This window comes from Heteronotia binoei, chromosome 12 (assembly GCF_032191835.1).
Source record: "Heteronotia binoei isolate CCM8104 ecotype False Entrance Well chromosome 12, APGP_CSIRO_Hbin_v1, whole genome shotgun sequence".
Classification (NCBI taxonomy): Eukaryota; Metazoa; Chordata; class Lepidosauria; order Squamata; family Gekkonidae; genus Heteronotia; species Heteronotia binoei.
In genome coordinates, this window is record NC_083234.1 from 54011532 (window position 1) to 54031483 (window position 19952).

At 41.7% G+C, this 19952-nt stretch overlaps 1 protein-coding gene across 1 annotated transcript in view; it reads left to right on the forward strand.

The window, feature by feature from the left end:
• The first annotated feature begins 16200 nt into the window (after positions 1-16200).
• LOC132580529 (N-acetyllactosaminide alpha-1,3-galactosyltransferase-like) overlaps positions 16201-19952 on the forward strand; it is a 29904-nt gene continuing 26152 nt past the window's right edge. Inside the window, exon 1 of the mRNA XM_060251390.1 lies at positions 16201-16595. The gene's annotated coding sequence lies outside the window, so the exon portion shown is untranslated. The remainder of the gene's footprint in view (positions 16596-19952) is intronic.

The window sequence follows — 19952 nt, forward strand, 5'->3', positions numbered from 1 at the left end:
GCCATGCTGGGAATTATTAGGAAGGGAATTGAAAACAAATCAGCCAGTATCATAATGCCCCTGTATAAATCGATGGTGCGGTCTCATTTGGAATACTGTGTGCAATTCTGGTCACCACACCTCAAAAAGGATTTTATAGCATTGGAAAAAGTGCAGGAAAGGGCAACTAGAATGATTAAAGGTTTGAAACACTTTCCCTATGAAGAAAGGTTAAAACGCTTGGGGCTCTTTAGCTTGAAGAAACGTCGACTGCGGGGTGACATGATAGAGGTTTACAAGATTATGCATGGGATGGAGAAGGTAGAGAAAGAAGCACTTTTCTCCTTTTCTCACAATACAAGAACTCGTGGGCATTCAATGAAACATGTGGAATTCACTGCCACAGGAGGTGGTGGCGGCTACAAGCATAGCCAGCTTCAAGAGGGGGTTTTATATATATATAAATTTTTTGGCCACTGTGTGATATAGAGGGTTGGACTGGATGGGCCATTGGCCTGATCCAACATGGCTTCTCTTATGTTCTTATGTTCAGCATGGCTCCAGGTCCCACCATCCACCTCTGAGGCCAGCAGCAGTGGCGGTGATGGCTGGGATCCATGTCGAGCCTGAAGCAGCTCCCAGTTTCTACTGCTGTGGCTGCAGGGGGGCCTGGAGTGGAGTGGCTCCTGACATGTGCCACAGCCAGGCTTAGAGCAGCTCCCATGGCCAGGTCCAGAGTGGCTCCCAGCGTCCGCTGTCAGGCCCAGAGTGTGGCTTCTAGTGACCACCACTGCAGAATCATAGTAAGTGCATTGTCTGCACAGGCACAGGAAAACCCCTCCCAATGTATTTTTTTAAAAATACTTTCATTTTTTCTGTAAACCTGGAGTGGTCTCCCAAGTTTGCAGGAAAATCTGTTTGGTGTTAATTTGACCCTGATTCACAGGTTTAGGTATCCAAAGATGGGGCCACACGTCACTATTAGATATAGAGATTACCTATATCAATGGCATTTACTAGCTTACATCTTGCCTTTCACCAGGGATAAAAGTGTATGAAGTGCCGTGGTACATAACTGACACCATCTAAATTGCATATAAAAACCACATCAACCTGCACACTGTGATATCAATGGACCTATAAAACTATGAGCAAAAAAAATAGTAAACGAACATGGTTTTTAAAAAGACAAAGAAATAACAGACCTCAGTTGCTCATCTCTTGTGTTCACTGAGGAGTGTGCGGGGGGGGGGGAAGTATTTGTGAGTTTCGTGAATTGTGCAGGGGGTTGGGCTAGATGACCCTGGAGGTCCCTTCCAGCTCTATGATTCTATGGTTGGAGGTAAGCCATGGCTCAGTGGTTGAACACTATCTGGGTCTGCAGGAGGTCCCAGATTCAATACCTGCCATCTCCAGGTAAAAGGATCAGGGAACAGGTGATGCAAAAGATCTCAGCCTGGAGAGCCACTGCCAGTCAGAGGAGACACTACTGACCTCGATAGGCCAATGGTCTGACTCAGCATAAGGCAGCGTCATGTGTGCGCATATGCAGAGCACCTCTCCTCTCACTGCTTACAAGATGCGAGGATAAGGTTTCTAGGGAAGAGGGTGTGGGTTCCAGCACCCCTCTCTTTCCAAATCAGGATCCAGCAATGAGAGGGGTACCTAGACTGGATGATGGGGCTCTTAAAAACACAAACAAACACTTGCAGGGATTGATATTTGGATTGCTGCTCTGCAATTTAAGCATGCAAAAGAAGGTGGAATCAGAAGTGTTCCCTGCTGGAAATCTACATTCTGAAAGGTTTTTCTAAAACTATTTTGCGGCAAACTATTGCAGATGACAAAGTCAGCAGCCCTGCCAAAGGAGCATAGAAGCTGCCACTGTGTTATTTCTACCCCTTCCTGCATGATGTAAATGTGGTGCATGAAAAGCAAGTTCAAACTGGAAATCTGAGCAGGAAAGCAAGAGAAACAGACAGGTGAGAGAGAACAAGATTAAGCTTTGGACACCTTGGCTCAAAAGGCTTTTAGCCCCATTCAGGGGCTTTCGGCTTGGGAATAGTGCTGAGCTGACTTGTCCTCTGAACAGGGACAGTCTTAAGCCTCTGTTCAGGGTAGGAAAAGGCTTTTTTTGGCCTTCTGCCTACATTTCTCAGTTAGAGATTTGTCCAGGATACGCACAGAAACTCAGAGGAGGTTAACCTTGGCTGATAGGGAGCTCCGTTGGGGGCTCTTTAGAGGCTTTGAGGGACCCTGGAGAAGAGTGGCGTTTTTCATCATCTACAGAGGCTTATAGAGCCATTCAATTGGCGTAAGCTTGACAAGATCCTAAACTCTTTTGGGACTGATGAACATCTGATATTTGAAGAGACCGAAATTAAGCTGGTTTATCAGTGGAGAGGTAACAGATTATAATCTTTCGCTCTGGGACTTTTTTTAAGGCGAACTAAATAATTTTGGAAGGTGGGAAGGAGTGATCTGGAAAGAGGGGAAGACAAAGAAAAGAAATATTGAATTTTGGACTTTGTTAAAATAAGGACAATGCTAAAACTTGGGAAAGAAGTATTTGTTTGAAATACCTGTGGTCAGCAATGAAAGCATCATCGTCACGGCTCTGCATTCTCTACAATTAACACAGGAAGTACGTCAAAGATCGTGAGACTTGGATAACACTGAGGATGAGATTTGGTGCCTAGCAAAGCAGGAAGTAACAAGAGAAGTGAGACTAATAAAGACTGTGAGATTTGGATACCATTGAGAACGGGATTTGCTGCCTAGCAAAGCAGGAAGTAATAAGATAAGAGAGACGAACAAGAAGGCCTACTCAAGGATAGACTCTGTGATCTCCCCCTGAGTCCCTAGCAATGATGGAACTGAGGGATGCGAAAGAACTTTTGCGCCTGAGATTGGTGGAGCTCGAACTGAGATTTGCTAGAGCTAGTCTTTCTGCACACATTTTCTTAGGGAAGCAAGCCGAAGTACTATCCCCAGCCAGGTATCTTTTCAACATCACTATCCCAAAATATCGGATAGCTTTCTCAAAAGCACGACTCAACGCACTTTTCTCTTCGGTGCTTTTGGGACGTTACGCTGGGTACCCATATCTGGAAAGATTGTGCCCCTGCAATTGCAATGAGGTTGAAACAACTCTCCACATCGTTTTGCACTGCCCTAATTACAATGACTTGAGGGCAAGATTAATCTCTCCGATTCTTGGGTCCTTGGTGGGCAGGCAAGAGGATGAGCAAATTGCCTTCCTCCTGTCTGACGCTCATTCTGATGTTTCATCTAAGATTGCCCATTTCTGTTATGCTGCTCAGTTGGAAAGGAGGGAAATTGAGAGTGTAAATCTTGGTTATGAGTTTTAACAATATGTGTAATAGTAGGAGTCAGGAATTTCGTGTAAGATGTGATGGGTCTGTTTTTATGATTTTGTTTTTGTTTGTATTAAGCTGGTCGGATGACCGTGAATAAAGAACTACTATCACTACTCAAGGATTTTTTACTATAGAGAAATTGCGATCGCCATTTTGAAGAAAATAAAACTTTTAAAAATTAATATCTAAGCCCAGGAAGGTCGTAGAACGGCAAAATTAGGCTTATTTAAAAGGGCAAGTTCTAAGCTATTGAATCTGCTATTTGGATTTGGATTTTGAGTCGTTAAAATTTTTGTAGGCTTTCTTTAATGTCAGAGTCAAACACAACACGTGCAAGAGCTCTCTCTTTGGAAAAAATGCAAGACCAACTAGAAGCGATGGAAGCTAGAATAATGAAAGGAGTTGACAAGATGTTAACAACCTGTAAAAAGAACTTTAAAAAGATATTGGAGATCTTAAAAAGGAAGTGGAAGATTTTAAAAATGATGTGGTGGTGGTCACAAAAAAGTCCAGGATGTAGAGGAAAAATTTAAAGTACATGATTCCACCTTGCTAAAGCTGCAAGAGAAGGTGACAATATATGACTGCAGAATGATGGAAACTCAAGTTCGTCTGAGAGGAATACCTGAAGGGGAGGGAACTGACTTAAAGGAATATATGGTGAAAATAATTGCTGACTTTTTGGAGGAAGATCCTGAAGGGACTAGAAATTTGTATGATAACATGTACAGAGTTAACTCATCATATGCCAAGAACAAAAATTTGCCAAGAGATATAGTTATAAAATTTATGGCAAAAGACATGGCAGGGAAAATTTTGAATAAAAATTTCCAAAAGACTCTGATAGTAGGAGGGAGCAGAGTCAGAATAATGAAAGAGTTGCCAAGACAAGTGATAAATGATAGGAAAACATACAAAAAACTGACAGAGAAATTGCGTGCATATGAAATAAGATATAGATGGATAATACCTGAAGGCTTGAGTTTTGAGCTACAAGGAAGGAGGATCACAATTACAAATGCTCATGAGTTGTCTAGATTCTATGAACAAAACAAAGACTTTGCACCATGATGGATTACAAATTATTATCTTGGAATGTAAATGGAATAAATTCACCACAAAAAAAGAAAAGCAACATTTCATTGGATTAAAAAACAAAACTGTAACATAATTTGTTTGTAGGAAGTTCATATACAACAAAAGGATTATAATTTTTTATGGAATAAACAATTAGGACTGGAATTTTTTTCATTGGCTGAACAAAAGAAAATGGGTGTGGTTTTTTTATATTAATCAGCAATTAGAGCCAAAATTGGTGTTTAAAGACAAAGATGGAAGATATATAGCAGTAGAGATAATGATTAATGGGGAAAAAAATGTTGTTATTAGGACTGTATGCACCAAACGGTGCAAAAGATGCTTTTTTAAAAGACATTATTAGACAGTTGGATGAAGTGACTTATGACCATATCTTGATGATGGGAGATTTTAATGGAACAATACAGCATAAAATAGATAGATCTGGCCAAAAAAGTAATAATAAGGAAGGAAAATTGCCAAAATCGTTTTTTGAATTGGTTAAACAAGAAAATTTGGAAGATATTTGGAGAAAATTTAACCCTGAAGTAAGAGACTATACTTTTTTTTCAGCAAGACACAATACTTCTTCTAGAATTGACATGTTATGGGGTACTAAGGATTTGGGCCTCATAACTAAAAAAGTAGAGATTCTTCCAAAGATAAGTGCGGATCATAATCCAATATTATGGGCCACAAAATCGCAAAGAAAAATAAGAAGATGGAGACTAAATGAAGATTTGCTACAAGATAAAGAACATTTTTAGAAAATGAAACTGAAGCTTTTTTCCAAATAAATGACAAGGATGATATAGAGTTCCAGATGGTATGGGACGCTTACAAAGCTGTAATAAGAGGAATATTGATTAAATTAAATAATAAGGATAAAAGAGCAAAAGAAAAACAGAGGTTGGACATTCAAAATGAGATAAAGAAAAAAGAAGGGGAACTGAGAAAAAGACCAGGGGAAAAAAAATTATAAGGGAGATTACTATATTACAAACCCAAATGAGACATTTGTTGAATAAAGAAGTAGAATGGAATTTGAAAAAACTGCAACAGAAATCTTTTGAGGGTGCAAATAAACCTGGAAAGTATTTAGCCTGGCAATTGAAGAAAAAGAGAGAAAGTAAAATTATTAATAAAATTGTGGCTGATGGAAGAGAGATAGTAAATCAAGAAGGAATAAAAAGACAATTTTTAAGTATTATGCTAATTTATTTAAGGGTGTGAAGATAAAAAAAGAAAAGATTGAAGCGTATTTGCAAAATATTAAAATAGCATCCTTAACTGAATATATGAAGAAAATTTTGAATGATCCAATTGAAAAAAATGAAATTGAAGCAGCAATTAATGCAATGAAAATGGGAAAGGCACCTGGGCCAGATGGATATACGGCTAAATTTTTTAAAACCTTTAAAGAAGAATTAGTACCAAAATTGCAAAAATGGATGAATATGATAAGAATAAAAGGAAAAATACCAAACACTTGGAAAGAAGCTGTAATTTCATTGACCCCAAGGAAGATAGAGATGTTATGAACGTACAGAACTACAGACCAATTTCATTATTAAATAATGATTATAAGATATACACAAGAATCTTGGCAGAACGACTTAAACAATATTTGATTAACTTCATAAAGGAAGATCAAGCAGGATTTCTCCCTAAAAGGCAAATAGAGACAGTATAAAAACAGTTGTAAATATTGTAGAATATTATGAAAAACATCCAGAAAAGGAAGTCACATTATTTTTTGCGGATGCAGAGAAAGCCTTTGATAATTTGAACTGGGACTTTATGTTTGCAGTAATGGAAAAGATAGAACTTGGAGAACATTTCATAAGAATGATAAAAGCAATATATAGCAATGGTACAGCGAGCAAGTTGTGTATAAATGCAGGCCTCACAGAGGATATGATGATCAGTAAAGGTACAAGACAAGGCTGTCCGCTTTCACCATTGTTGTTTATAATGACTCTTGAAATTTTGTTGATGCAAATATTAGATGATAAAAAATAGAAGGGCTGAAAATTAGAGGATTTACTTATAAATATAGAGCGTTTGCTGATGATATAATGTTTATAGCTGAAAATCCTATATGAGTAATACCTTTGCTGTTAGCCAAGATACAAGAATATGGAGAGCTGGCGGGACTTTATGTTAATAAAGAAAAATCAAAAATTTTGTGTAAAAATATGTAAGTAAACAAACAAAAGGAATTGCAGAGACTGACAGGATGTGAAGTTACTTCTAAAGTAAAGTATTTGGATTTGGAGATAACAATGAGGAATATTGATTTGTTCAAAAATAACTATGAAAAGCTATGGCATAAAATGGATGAAGATATGGTGAAATGGAATAAACTTAATTTGTCATTGCTGGGCAGAATAGCTGCAATTAAGATGAATATTCTGCTGAGAATAATGTATTTGTTTCAAACTATTCCGATTGTGAAAGATAGCAAACAATTTAATAAATGGCAAAGGAAGATTTCAGAATTTGTTTGGGCTGGGAAGAAACCAAGGATTAAAATGAAAATTTTAACAGATGCTAAAGAGAGAGGAGGATTCCAGCTACCAGATTTAAGACTATATCAAGATGCAGTTTGCTTAGTATGGATAAAGGACTGGATGACGCTGTTGAATAAAAAACTTTTAATGTTGGAAGCTCATGGAAATAAGTTCAGCTGGCATGCTTATATGTACTATGGGAAGAAAAAGATGGATGGGTTTTTTTCTCATCATTATATCAGAAATAATTTGTTAAATACATGGATGAAATACAAGAAATTTGGTGATGAGAGAAAGCCATTATGGATAGTGCCAGCAGAAGTAATAAAAATAACAGCTGAAACCAGTGAAGAGAGAGGGTTGTCATATAATCAATTACTAAAAATACAAAGTGGCAAAATAGAATTGAAAACTGCTGAGGAGTTGAATAAAAAATATGATTGGTTTCAAATGCAACAAATAAAAAGCCTGGTGGAGAATGATATTAAAACTGAAGGAATAAGACATGAGACAACAGAAATGAAAAAAGTTCGGCTTGGAGATAATGAAAAATTAATTTCAAAAATGTATAAGTTACTGTTAAAATGGTCTACGGAAGATGAGGTAGTAAAATCTCAAATGATTAAGTGGGCAATCAATGTAAATAAAGAAATACAGATGGATACATGGGAGTATCTTTGGAAGAACTCTATGAAACTATCAACATGTCAGAATATAAAAGAAAATTGTTTTAAGATGATGTATAGGTGGTATATGACTCCTAAAAAATTGGCAAAGATGAATAAAAAGATGCCAGACAGATGTTGGAAATGTAGAAGACATGAAGGTTCTTTTAATCATATGTGGTGGACTGGTGAAAGAGCGATAAAGTATTGGCAGATGATTCAACAAGAAATTTCAAGGATCTTGGGATATGAATTAAAGAAAGTAGCAGAGACTTTTTTATTGGGATTACAAATGGAAAAGTTTCCAAAAGAAGATAGAACTTTGATCTGGTACTTGCTTTCAGCAGCTAGGACATTGTATGCGCAGTTATGGAAGCAAGAAAAAATACCAGAAAATGGGATTGGATTGTAAAAGTTATAACATGGAGTGAGATGGACAAACTAACAAGAATCTTAAAAGACTATGATTTAGAAGTGTATGAAAAGGAGTGGAAAAAGTTTAGATGCTATGTAGAAGAAGAATGGAATATAAGAGGATTTGGGACAATTTTTTAATAACGATCACGTATTAGAAAAAAGTAGAATATGAATATAGGTTCTTATGGTTTAAGGGTACCTTTAAATGATAGTATTTTAAGTATATAACTTCGGCGGGAGTCAAGTAACAGGGGGAGGGGGAATTAGAAAATAGCATATGGGATAGATAAAAAGAAGGTATTAATGGATATGGTTACCATATGTTATCAATAAAATTGTGTTTAAAGTCAAAAGGCTTTTAGCCCCCTTCTGAACCACAGAATGAGAACCTCAAGATTTTGTAGAATTATTTGGTTAGGGTAAATCGACAAGGCTGAAGGAAAATAAAAGTTTTAAAAAGGGCCAGTTCTTCCTAATCCAAACACTAGGAAATAATGCACATGGTTGGACCAAAGGCAGGGGCAGTCTTAGCCAATGGGCAACTGAGTCAGTGCCCCAGGCCCTGCACTTGAGAGGGGCAACAACTGCCCATGGCCATTCACCTCTCAAGGGTGGGGGGAAAGAGTAGGTTCCTGCTGCTACTTGCATCTGCCATGCCTTGGGTTTAGGGTTGCCAGGTCTCTGTTGCAAAATACCTGGAGACTCTGGACGTGAATCTTGGTGGGGGCAGGGTTTGGGGAGGGGAGGAGTCTCCACTTGGTACAATGCCATAGAGTCCACCCTTCAAAGCAGCCATTTTCTCCAAAAGAGCTGATCTTTGCCAGCTGGAGATCAATTGTAAAAGCAGGAGATCTCCAGGCCCCACTGGAGACTGGCAACCCTATTTGGGCTTGGGTAGCTGGCTTCCGGCAGCAGCTGGTCCAAGGTCACCCAGCAAGCTTCAAGGCAGAGTGGGAATTTGAACCTGTAGGTCTTTCAAATTTTAGTTCAACCATCTAACCACCACATTGTGCTTCCTCTCAGATTCACGAAAGGTCTATCAAAAGCTATTAGCCACTGGTGGAGCCTCCACATTTAGAGGCTGAGCACTTGTGAATGCTGGATTGGGAACCAAGACCCCACCAGAGGCAACTGGCTCACCAAATGAGTAACGAACTTTAGTCTGATCGTGCAAGGCAAACCTTGTTTTTTTAAGGCCGCCTGTGGGAATGGGGCAGGCTGTGTGTGTGTGTGTTCGCTTGTGAAACATTTCAAGAAGCTGCTGGTCTCTTATTACCTTCCTTAGCCCAGCTGTCCTCCTAGCTCTTATCTCTCCAACCCTGAAGCTCAGTTGCTTCACAGCCCACCCAACCCCCACCCAGAAGAGAAGATTACTCCATACACTGAATTCACAGCAACATCCCAGGCCAGCAGGAACCTGGTCCAACTTTGAGATGGACACCAACAGAAGTCAGGTTGGTGTGTTCATGGGACAAGGCTGTCTCATTTGTTGCCACCAGATGGGGGAACTTTCAGCCAGAGGAGGTTAACCATACCTATTAGCACCTGACTTTCCAGAGATTTCTCAATTCCAGAGGTGCTTTTGTACTTTGTTTATTCTGAATAATCGGCTAATTTTATAGTCACTTGGGAGGGAGTGTCTTACTGATTTTAAGGTACTGTCATTAGAGGTTAAAGGTTCTATTGCTATTAGTTGGAACGTTAATTTGCAACAACTCCTTCTGAACAAAAATAGGGCAGGTCTGCACTGCTCTCGTGAATGGATTCCCCCCCCCTATCCTGCAAATTAAAAATGCCAGGTAAATTAACAGATGAGTTGAAAATTCAATCTAAAACTCTTCTGTTTCAGGAAGCTTTTTCTATGTGAAAGGCTATTGTTTTGCTTCTGATTAAATCTTGGGAATGCCCTTTATCTGTGGGCTGCTTGTGGTTTTCGATTCAATGTTGTTGATTTACAGAAAATTCTTGTGACCACGTTATTTATTACATTGTTCTCCTGCCCTTCCTCCAGGGAGCTCAGGGGAGCATATGTTGTTCTTCCTCCACCTATTTATTCTCTCAACAACAACCCTGTGTGAGGCTGAGAGAGACTAGTTGACTAGGGATGGGCACAAATCAGGAAAATGTGGCTTAGTTTGTGACTAGTGGAGTGCCCAGTTCACAACCCATAAACCATCATGAACTTTTTAAAGGTTCAGTTTGTGACTCAATAAAGACTACTAGAGACACCAAACTTGTAGGACAACTCTGGACGGCTCTCCTCTACCTGCCCTCCAAGTTTTGTGAGGATTGGATTTATGGGGTCCAAGTTACAGCTCTCCAAAGAAGGTGTCCCCAGGAAAGTGTATTTCCCATCTAGTACCTTTGAAGGAATAACCACACATCGAGCCAAGTAAAGGCTCTTCTATAAGATGGCACCTCCAAATAGGTGAGGTATCTGGCCATTCTCATTACATATTTGGACTCAATAGGTGCCAGAAAAGAACAGTCCTGTATTAGGTTCCTTTGTCGCTCTATGTCACAAACTCTTTGCTTGATGATACTTTTTGCCTGGGCTTGATGATAATTTCTTTTTTTTTGCTTGATGAGAGTTTTTGTTCTCAGGTGAGAGCAGTGTTCCCTCTAAGCTGAGTTAGAATGAGCTAGCTCACAGATTTTTAGCCTCCAGCTCACACATTTTTGTCTTAGCACAGGAAAACTGGCCCCAGAGCACAATAATTTATGCAGTAGCTCACAACTTCAGTGCCAGTAGCTCGCAACTCTAATACCAGTAGCTCACAAAGTAGAATTTTTGCTCACAAGACTCTGAAGCTTAGAGGAAACATTGGGTGAGAGTCCTATACTTTCTAAGTTGGTTTTATCCAGTTGCAACTACCTTGGCTGGAGGTCAGTTGTGTGTGCTCTGACCAGGGCTTTTTTTGAGCAGGAATGCACAGGATCGCTATTCCAGCTGCCTTGACACCATGAGGTGTGTGGCCTAATATGCAAATGAGTTCCTGATGAGCTTTATCTACAAAAAAAGCCCTGGCTCTGACCACCTGTGGCTCTCCAGGGTCTCAGGCAGAGGTCTTTCACACCCCTTGCTACTTGATCCTTTTAACCAGAGATGGCAGGGATTGATCCTGGGACCCTGCATGCAACGTAAATGCTCTACCGCTGAACCATGGCTCCTTCCCAAACAGAAGGCATTTATGTCAGTTGCAAGGCTGCAGCAGGAGGGAAGAAGTAGGCAACAATTGTCCACCTCTTTTCTCTTAGTGGAAATTTACCAAAGGACCCAAGCCATTATCAACCAAAACAGATATAGGGCTTGAGATTTCAAACTCAGAATTATAAATAAATAATGATAATGGGGAAATAAGTGGGCTCAAATGTTCTTTTCATTTAAGCTTGAGTTCCATTAAAGAACAATTAAGAAATTAGACTATACTAGTTAGTCCTTGCACGGTAATTTATAGTTTGCAGAATATCAAGGGAGACAAGCCAACAATAGCTTAAGACTTTCCTTTTTCAAACAATGCTACAGTACAACAGTATGGCTGCTAGGCATCTCTTTCAAGGATAATTTCACTACTGTTCCCTGAAAATATTTTGTAATGTTTCTTGTCCAGAAATTCTTTAAAAGCTGTGTTCAAATAATAATATACAAAAGCTCATTATCTTATGAAGAAAGACACTGGGGGGAGGGGGGGAAAGAAAGGCTAAAATAAAAGGGGAGCTCACATAGTACACAGACATGCTATATGAAGAAGTGTCCTGATTTTGGTATATGCTTCTATTTAATCTACAGTTTTAAAATCTCATCTGCTTTTTATTTTATTTTTTTGCTTTGAGAACTGTTGGGAGCAACTGTAGAGGAAACATGGGGTGCTTATTGAGCAGTTGTAAGAATTCCTGATATGATGCAACCCACATGCTTTGAACTCTCTGAGCCATTACGTAAATGCTCAAGTTTTATTTGAGCAAATCCATGACATGATGTGAGCTACAAGAAAAGGGCATGACTTTTATGTTGTTATGGTTTCATTAAAAGCCAAACCTTGTTAATGAAACCTTATGTACATGCGTATGTATGTAATACATTTAAGGCTCTCCTGCTCAGGGCCAGCGCTAGGCTTCTTGGCGTCCTAGGTGAGGCCTCCCCACTGTTGCCCACCCCCAAGCAGCCCCCACAGGATTTCCGCCCCCTCGTCTGATCCCTCCTCTCTCTCCCCCACTCCAGGTGTCTGCTGGTGCAGGAAGCCCGACTCACTTCTTGGCCCTCTCTGGCTGTCTCTGCTGCTCCGAGCATGGCCAGTTGGGTGGGGACTGCGCTTGGGCGTTGGCGTCTGACTGAGTTGGGAAGAAGAGTGGCTTGGCCCAAGCGGCAGGGAGGGAGACCAAAAGGGGAACTTTCTTTTATGACCCATGACCAGCAAGGACCATGGAGGGATTGAATGCCAAGCCAGCAGTGTGCCCAGGATCATTACCTTGGTCACTGAAGGGCAGGGCAGGGTGGGGCAGGACCAGGGAGGTCTGTGCAAACTTCATCAAAGTTTGTTTGTCAGCAGCAACAAAAAAGTGAAAGGAAACAACCCCCCATTTGTTTTCTCCAAAAGCCAAACCTGCCCTCCCACCAAACCAGCAACACCCCACACCTGCCACCCCACACAACCCAGCCCCCCAACCCTAAAAACACTGGAAGCGCTGCACAAAGGGGGAGGCAACAGCCTCCTAGTGGAGTCAACAGTAGCAGCAGCACCCCAGCAGGTGAAAGCTATTTCAGGCGAGGTGGGTGTCTGGGGAGCCACCTCCTGTCTGCCCATGTCCACCCAAAGGAAGGGAGGTAGGCAAGGCAGGCGAAGAAGCTCAGAAGGGCACTCGCTTGTGTGGCCAGGGAAGGGAGGTGATGAGAGAAGCCAAGGAGCAGCCCAGTGGTGCGCTGGCAAAGTGGAGGGCTCTCACTGGCAGGTTGCAAACAGGGGTTTCCTTGCACTACTTTCAGCTGTTGAGACTGCAGCTGTGCTGAGCTCACAGGGAGGGGGAAGGGGGCACCCACCGCCTCTGTGGCCAGGTGGTGCCCTAGGCAGCAGCCTACCTGGCCTACTTGGTAGTGCTGGCCCTGCACCCACTGTAATATAAAGGCATCCATTGGAGGGGGGGAGAGTGCATCACCTTTGTTTGCCTCTTATCAACAGTAAGATCCTCCTTTACTTACACCACAAAATAACCCCACCCTGAGAGTACTATAACAGGAAGCAGAACAATGCACTCCCATATATTCCTGCAACTATATATTGTCTCAGTTCAACATTGGAGGAAAAAAGCATAATGAAGAGCATGTTCCTTCTTCCACCCACTGCTCAGTTCCCACTGGGAGCACTTGGAAGAAGAAGAAGAAGACTGCAGATTTATACCCTGCCCTTCTCTCTGAATCAGAGACTCAGAGCAGCTCACAATCTCCTAAATCTTCTCCCCCCACAACAGACACCCTGTGAGGTGGGTGGGTCTGAGAGGGCTCTCACAGCAGCTGCCCTTTCATGGACAAATCCTTCGATAGCTATGGCTAACCCAAGGCCATTCCAGCAGCTGCAAATGGAGGAGTGGGGAATCAAACCCAGTTCTCCCAGATAAGAGTCCACACATTTAACCACTACACCAAACTGGCTCAAGGAAGTCTCCAAATCTCTTCCAGCCAGCCCCTACCTCCGATGTACAACACTTTCTCTTTTTTGAAAAATTCTGGCATCTCAAGTTGAGAGCCTTTGCCCTGTGTAACAATGACACATGTTTTTATACTGCTTATGCAAAAAGCAGGAACTCATTTGTATATTAAGCCACACACCCTGACATCACCATTGTTTCACACAGAGCTTTTTTGTAGAAAAAGCCCAGCAGGAATTCATTTGTATATTAGGCCACATCCCCTGATGCCAAGCCAGCCGGAACTGCATTCCTATGCGTTCCTGCTAAAAAATAAAAAAGCCCTGCTTATGCATAACCAAACTTGTTCGCTTAACTGACATTGTCTCGTTGCCACCCTTACAGTGCTGTAAGACGGCCAGGCCACTGTTATTCTTCCCAGACAGAGAAGGGCTGAGAAATAATCACTTGCCAAAGACCACCAAGTGAGGGAAGATTTGAACTCAGGGTCTCTTAGTTCACAGTTCATAAACATATTAACCAAACTTTTCATTTGCACTGTCAGCTGTGGAGTACGCCTGCATATACTGCTTATCATTAGTCTCCTTCAGTACTGGGCTGCCTTATAGACACGTTTTAAGACACAATGTTGTTTGCACTGAACCTCTGAGGAAAGGGCTGGTTTCAGGGTCTGAGGTTCAGCCTCTACCATGGTCTGACCACTGTCTACTCAAGGCAAGGCTGAACGTTAGCTCTAATTCACCACAAGGAAGGGGGGTAGGTTAAAATGGTCCACCCACAGAGACTCTTGGATCCTTCTAAATTCCAGAATCCTCTGGAGGATTTTAGGATCCAAAGAAATGCTCTGAGGATTCTGCAGAGGGAGCCTGGAGCAAGAAGCTTCTAGAAGCTATCAACTTCTTCTAGAAGCTATCGACTCCTGTGCTTGGGGCGGAATCCAGCTGATTTATCATGAAACTGAGTGACTTGAAGAGGGCTGGGAGTCATCTAGAGAGATGCTGATGAAAAACTTGAGGTGAATCTACCAAAGCATTTTATAGAACTCACTGAAAGACCAGTGACAGTGATAGTGGCAAAGAAATGTTATTTCTCTGCCACTTCTGCATCTGCTAGTCCACAACCACCCCAACTCTTTAAGATGTATTGGCTTCTGCTAACTCTTCCATGTGATGTTATTGCTGCAGGAACAGGTCTTCTAGAACATTTTTATTCCCATCTTCAGTGGGGTTCAGTTGACCCTTGTTCAGTGGGTTAAGAATCTAAAGGTTATACTGGATTCAGTATTAGTGTTGGAAAGCAAGTTAATGCAGCTGCAACCCCCCCCACCACCCTTTACTCCAACTTTATGTAGTCTTCAAGATGATCCCCTACCTTGAATCGGCCATCCTGGCTACTTGGATCCATGCTGCAGCAACATCAGGGCTAGACTACTGTAATGTACTCTACATAGGTCTTCTCTCAAAGTCTGCTGGTACAGAATGGCCTCTAAAGCTCAGCTATTATAGGGAGCTAGCCAGAGTATACATATTACATTCATTCTGCAGCCTCTGCACTGGTTGCCTACCAGTTATGGATTCCATTCAAGGAAAAGGCTATTCTATACAAAGCCCTTCATGGCCTTGGACCTTGATATCTACAGGACCACTTCTCCTGCTATGTTCTCCCATGACAGCCTTGCTCATCTGACCACAGCAGATCAACAACTGACCATACATGTGCATTCTTTATTGTGACCCCCACCTTGTGTAGTAGCATGCTTGAGGTGGTCAGCAAGGTTCCCATGCTTCTGACATTCTGCAAGATATTTAAAGCTGAATTGTTTAAGAGGGCATTTTTATAAAGGTGATAGGATTATATGACAAAACAGTTCAGGAAGGTACTTTTGGAAAAGGAACAGGACTGTGATCTCTTGTTCACTATATATTATCCTGCGCTCAATGCTTTGTTTTTATACTTATGTTTTATCATTCTCTGCAGTGTTCAACCTACCTTGCCAAATACTTTATTTTAGACTGCTGTCGCTCTATTTATTTAATTTACATGTTTTTCCCTAACTGAATTGATAAGCTTTTAGCTTGCACTTTGGCTGCGGTTAGACTGCTTAAAAGGGAAACAAACCCTCAAAATTTACCAGAACCAGCCCTTGATTCTATTTGAAATTTTGAGTTTTCTTTTTTAAAAAGCAACAGGTTCTCATGCCCACTGACAGAAAGCTTCTGATCTCCAAACTTTGATCCTAGCCATGTACAAAATTGCTAAACAGAGTGGAAATGGCACTCTGTGCATGTTCAGAGTTGCTGACATCTTTTTCTTTTCCCCTTCCAAATGGTTCAGCACTGTTTTCTGAAATGTTACCCTTTGCACTGCAGAAAAATGTATTAAAAGGCAAACGTTTTAGAAACTGAACAATTTTAGAAGCGAATGGGAGAGAGACCTACTTACCATACCATTTCTCCTCCAAGCACATGTGCATGACTTTTTTTCAGTCACCAAAACCTCACTAGTCAAAACAGTACTTTTGGTCAGCTCCACCTTCTTACTATTTTCCCCCCACATTGCAAGCAACTGTATCAACACTAGCATGATTTGCCAGATTTCCTCCAGCAAAACAAGGAAACGTGGCAAGCCAATCAGAAAAATAAAGAGAAGTTCTGGCAGGGGAGATGGCTTTTTGCTGGGTCTTGTGTCCATTTTTGAAACTCCCCTCTCTGCCTGCTTCAATAGGCTTCTGTGGGAATAGTTCAGTATGCTGGGTCCAGAGGAATCCCCCTCGGAAACAAGAGAAAAGGGCTTAATTTTGACAGAAAGCGCTGGAACCGTTTGCTTTCATTACAGTCCTGCCTAGTTCAGCAGAACACCAAGCTGTGCAGGTTAACACTTTTTCTGTTTTGCTGCTCAGAGAAGTCAAGTCCGGCCACACGGTATGTATCAATTCCAACTCCTAAATTCTTTCACCTTGTAGGGGAAAGTATTTTATTTATTTATTCCTCTCTTTTTTTTAAAAGGAAAGCGTTTCATTTGGAAGCTGCTTTACTGTTTTACTTTCCTTCTTTTAGATCGCTTTCCTAATTCACCTTTGCATCCCATAAATTTCAAGGTCCTTCATCTTAGAGGAATATTTTTAACAGCCCAGATAGTCTGTTTAAAAAACAAATTAGACTCTAATTCTTGCCAGAGTTAATCTGTTCTTAATTTCATTTTCCCATTGTGGTTGAAAGACATTACTCTTTTTATTTGTTGACTTTTAAGGAGAACCGTTACATTGCTTAGATAAAATCATCTCTGGTGGCTAAACTACTGCTAAAAAACCTTAGGGAAAGCGAACAAGAAAGAGCGTGTTTACCTTTTGGAGATGTTGAGAGTTGCAGGCTGGGGGAGATGGTAGCTTTGGATTCGTAAATTTCAAGTGGCGCAAAATCCTGCATTCACAGAACTCTTGGTTGGAAAAAAGAATTTAAAATGCAAAATGACAGAATATATTTGTTCCAGTTTTAAAATTCAATCAAACTAATCTATTGCATGAGAAATATACCCAAGTGGTCCATGGCCACAGATTGATCAAATGGAACTTCAGGCAGCCCCAGACCTGATTTGATTCATGGCACTTTTCCCAATTTAAATAAATCTTTGGTAATCATATTGCATGTGATTTTGCTAGTGGTGAAAATAACATATATAAAATGGGGGAAGAAATGACTCCACGCCTAGCACAGAATATGTTTCCTCTAGTTAAAGATATATCACTATTCAGGATTTTGTATGTGATTAGTTTTATAAAATGTGAATGCAAATTTATTTGGAGTCAGTGTGGGGTAGTGGTTAGAGTACTGGACTGAGGAGACCCCAGGTCAGATCCCCATTTAGCCATGAAGATCACTGGGTGACCCACACATAGCACTCTGAGTTTATTGAGAGGTAGACGTAAAAAATGTAATTAATGGACTATATATGTCTCTGAACTCGTGCATGTCTTTAACTGGAAGGGTCTTACAGCTATGTGGCTTTGAACCCCACCCCTCCTGCAGTCTGTTTTCATGACAAAGCACATTTCCCACCCAGCCTCCTCCTGTCTCAAAAAAGAGAAGTTGCCTGTCTAAACTATCATATTGATAACTGCTTTTCCTCTAGGGAGCACCAAGCCAGTGTTGTTTAGCCTCATAACAACCCTCTGAGACCTAGCCCAATATAGGGGTTTATGGTGAGATTAGGACTGGAGAGGTCCTAAATCTCTACTAAAATCTCAGTCCAGTTCAAGGGTGGCCAAACTGCAGTTTGGGAGCCACGTGTGGCTCTTTCACACATATTGTGTGGCTCCTGAAGCCCCCCACTTCACCCAGTCTGCTGGCTTGGAGAATGTATTTAAAGTTGCTTTCTTTCCACCCCTGCCTCCCCCCATTTATCTTCCTCCCTCCAACATCTGATGTTCATGTCTTATGGGCTCTCAAAGGTCTGGCCTTTATTCTCTGTGGCTCTTATGTTAAGCAAGTTTGGCCACCCCAGGTCTAACTGGATATCACACTGTTTCTAGATCCTCCATGGGCCCTGTCAAACCTAGGACTTCCCTGTCCGCTGAAGGACCTTGGGCCAGCCACTCTCCCTAGGGTTGTAACGTAAAGGTGGGCCCTCAAGATCTCCCACTTTTACATCTGATCTCCAGACTCCATGGATCAGTTCCCCTAGAGAATGGCTGCTGTGGAGGATGCGCTGTATGGCATTGCACCCTGCTGAGGTTCCTTCCCTATATCTTCAGGAATTCCCCAACCCAGAGCTGGCCACCCTAACTCTCCCTGAGCCTAAAGTATCCCACAGAATGGCTGCAAGGATAACATAGAGGAGACTGAAGCACCCTGAACTCCTTCAAGGGAGAACAAGATATAAAAACATAATAGCTAGACCTGGCTTCAGTCTCTAGTTGAGCTTCATAGTCAAATAAGGATCAAACCACGTTTCCTGCTATGTTATTGCCTTCAAGCAGTTAGCTTTGCATGTAAAGAATGTGGGCAGACAGCTTGCAGGGTCTCTTGGGAAGAAGAGTGCCCTGCGCCTTCATGTCTCTCAAGAGGATCAACCCAGAGCAGGCTCAGCAGTTGCCTCCCTGCTTGCAGAATTTTAAGCAAACAGGGTGCTTTGCAAGTTACTCTTCCTGTCACCAGATACCATCGATCTTCCTTCCGTTGAATTCAAAACATGATTTATTTTTTTCCCTTTTTGCACTGCTAGCAAACAGCTGTGTGGTTTCCAGTGGCCTGTCATGTCTCCCTTTCCAAATGGCAAATGTCAGCTTTTCCAAGTAAGGTTATTACACCACTACCTAGCAACAACATACAGTGTTCAAAGCAAAAATTCAGGTGGGTAGCTGTGTTGGTCTGATGCAGCAGAACAAAGTTTGAGTCCAGTGGCACTTTTGAGACCAACAAAGCTTTAATTCCAGGTATAAGCTTTCATTTACAAACACATTTCCGCAGATACATTGAAACAGAATTTTCTCGACCATTCCGTATTATATACTAATTTACTGCCATTCACAGATCTTACCAAACACCAGGCCTCGGATTCAGCGGGAGCTCACAGGAGCACAGCCCCTGAACCTTTCTGAAAGTTCCACCTCCTCCTTCCCACCTTGTCCATTGAATAGTAGGTGCAGCTGCATAACAACCCCTGGATGAGCTCCACCAACTATTTTTCTACAAAATGACCCCTGCCAACCACCTTAATCCAATCTCAGCTACGACCACCCAATACTTATGCATCTTCTGACAACCTTCCTGACAACTAACCCTAACAGGGTCAAAAGCCTGGGGGTACTATTGGAGTCCTCCTTAACGATGGAGGCTCAGATAGCAGCCACTGCCAAGTCTGCATTTTTTCATCTTAGGCGGGCAAGGCAGTTGGCCCCCTTCCTGGAGCGCGACAATCTAGCAACAGTGATCCATGCCACGGTCACCTTGAGGTTGGACTACTGCAATGCTCTCTACATGGGGCTGCCTTTGTGCCGAACTCAAAAGCTGCAGCTAGTGCAGAATGCCGCGGCCCGGCTGCTGTTAGGACTCCCAAGAAGGGAGCACATCCGGCCAGGGCTCTGGGATCTGCACTGGCTGCCAATAGCTTACCGAGTCCAGTACAAGGTGCTGGTTATTACCTTTAAAGCCCTATATGGCCTAGGACCTGCCTACTTGAAGGACTGTCTCTCCCCACATGTTCCCCAGAGAGTACTGAGATTGGGAACTCAAAATCTCCTAGTTATCCCCGGGCCAAAAGAAGCCCGCTTAAAATCTACC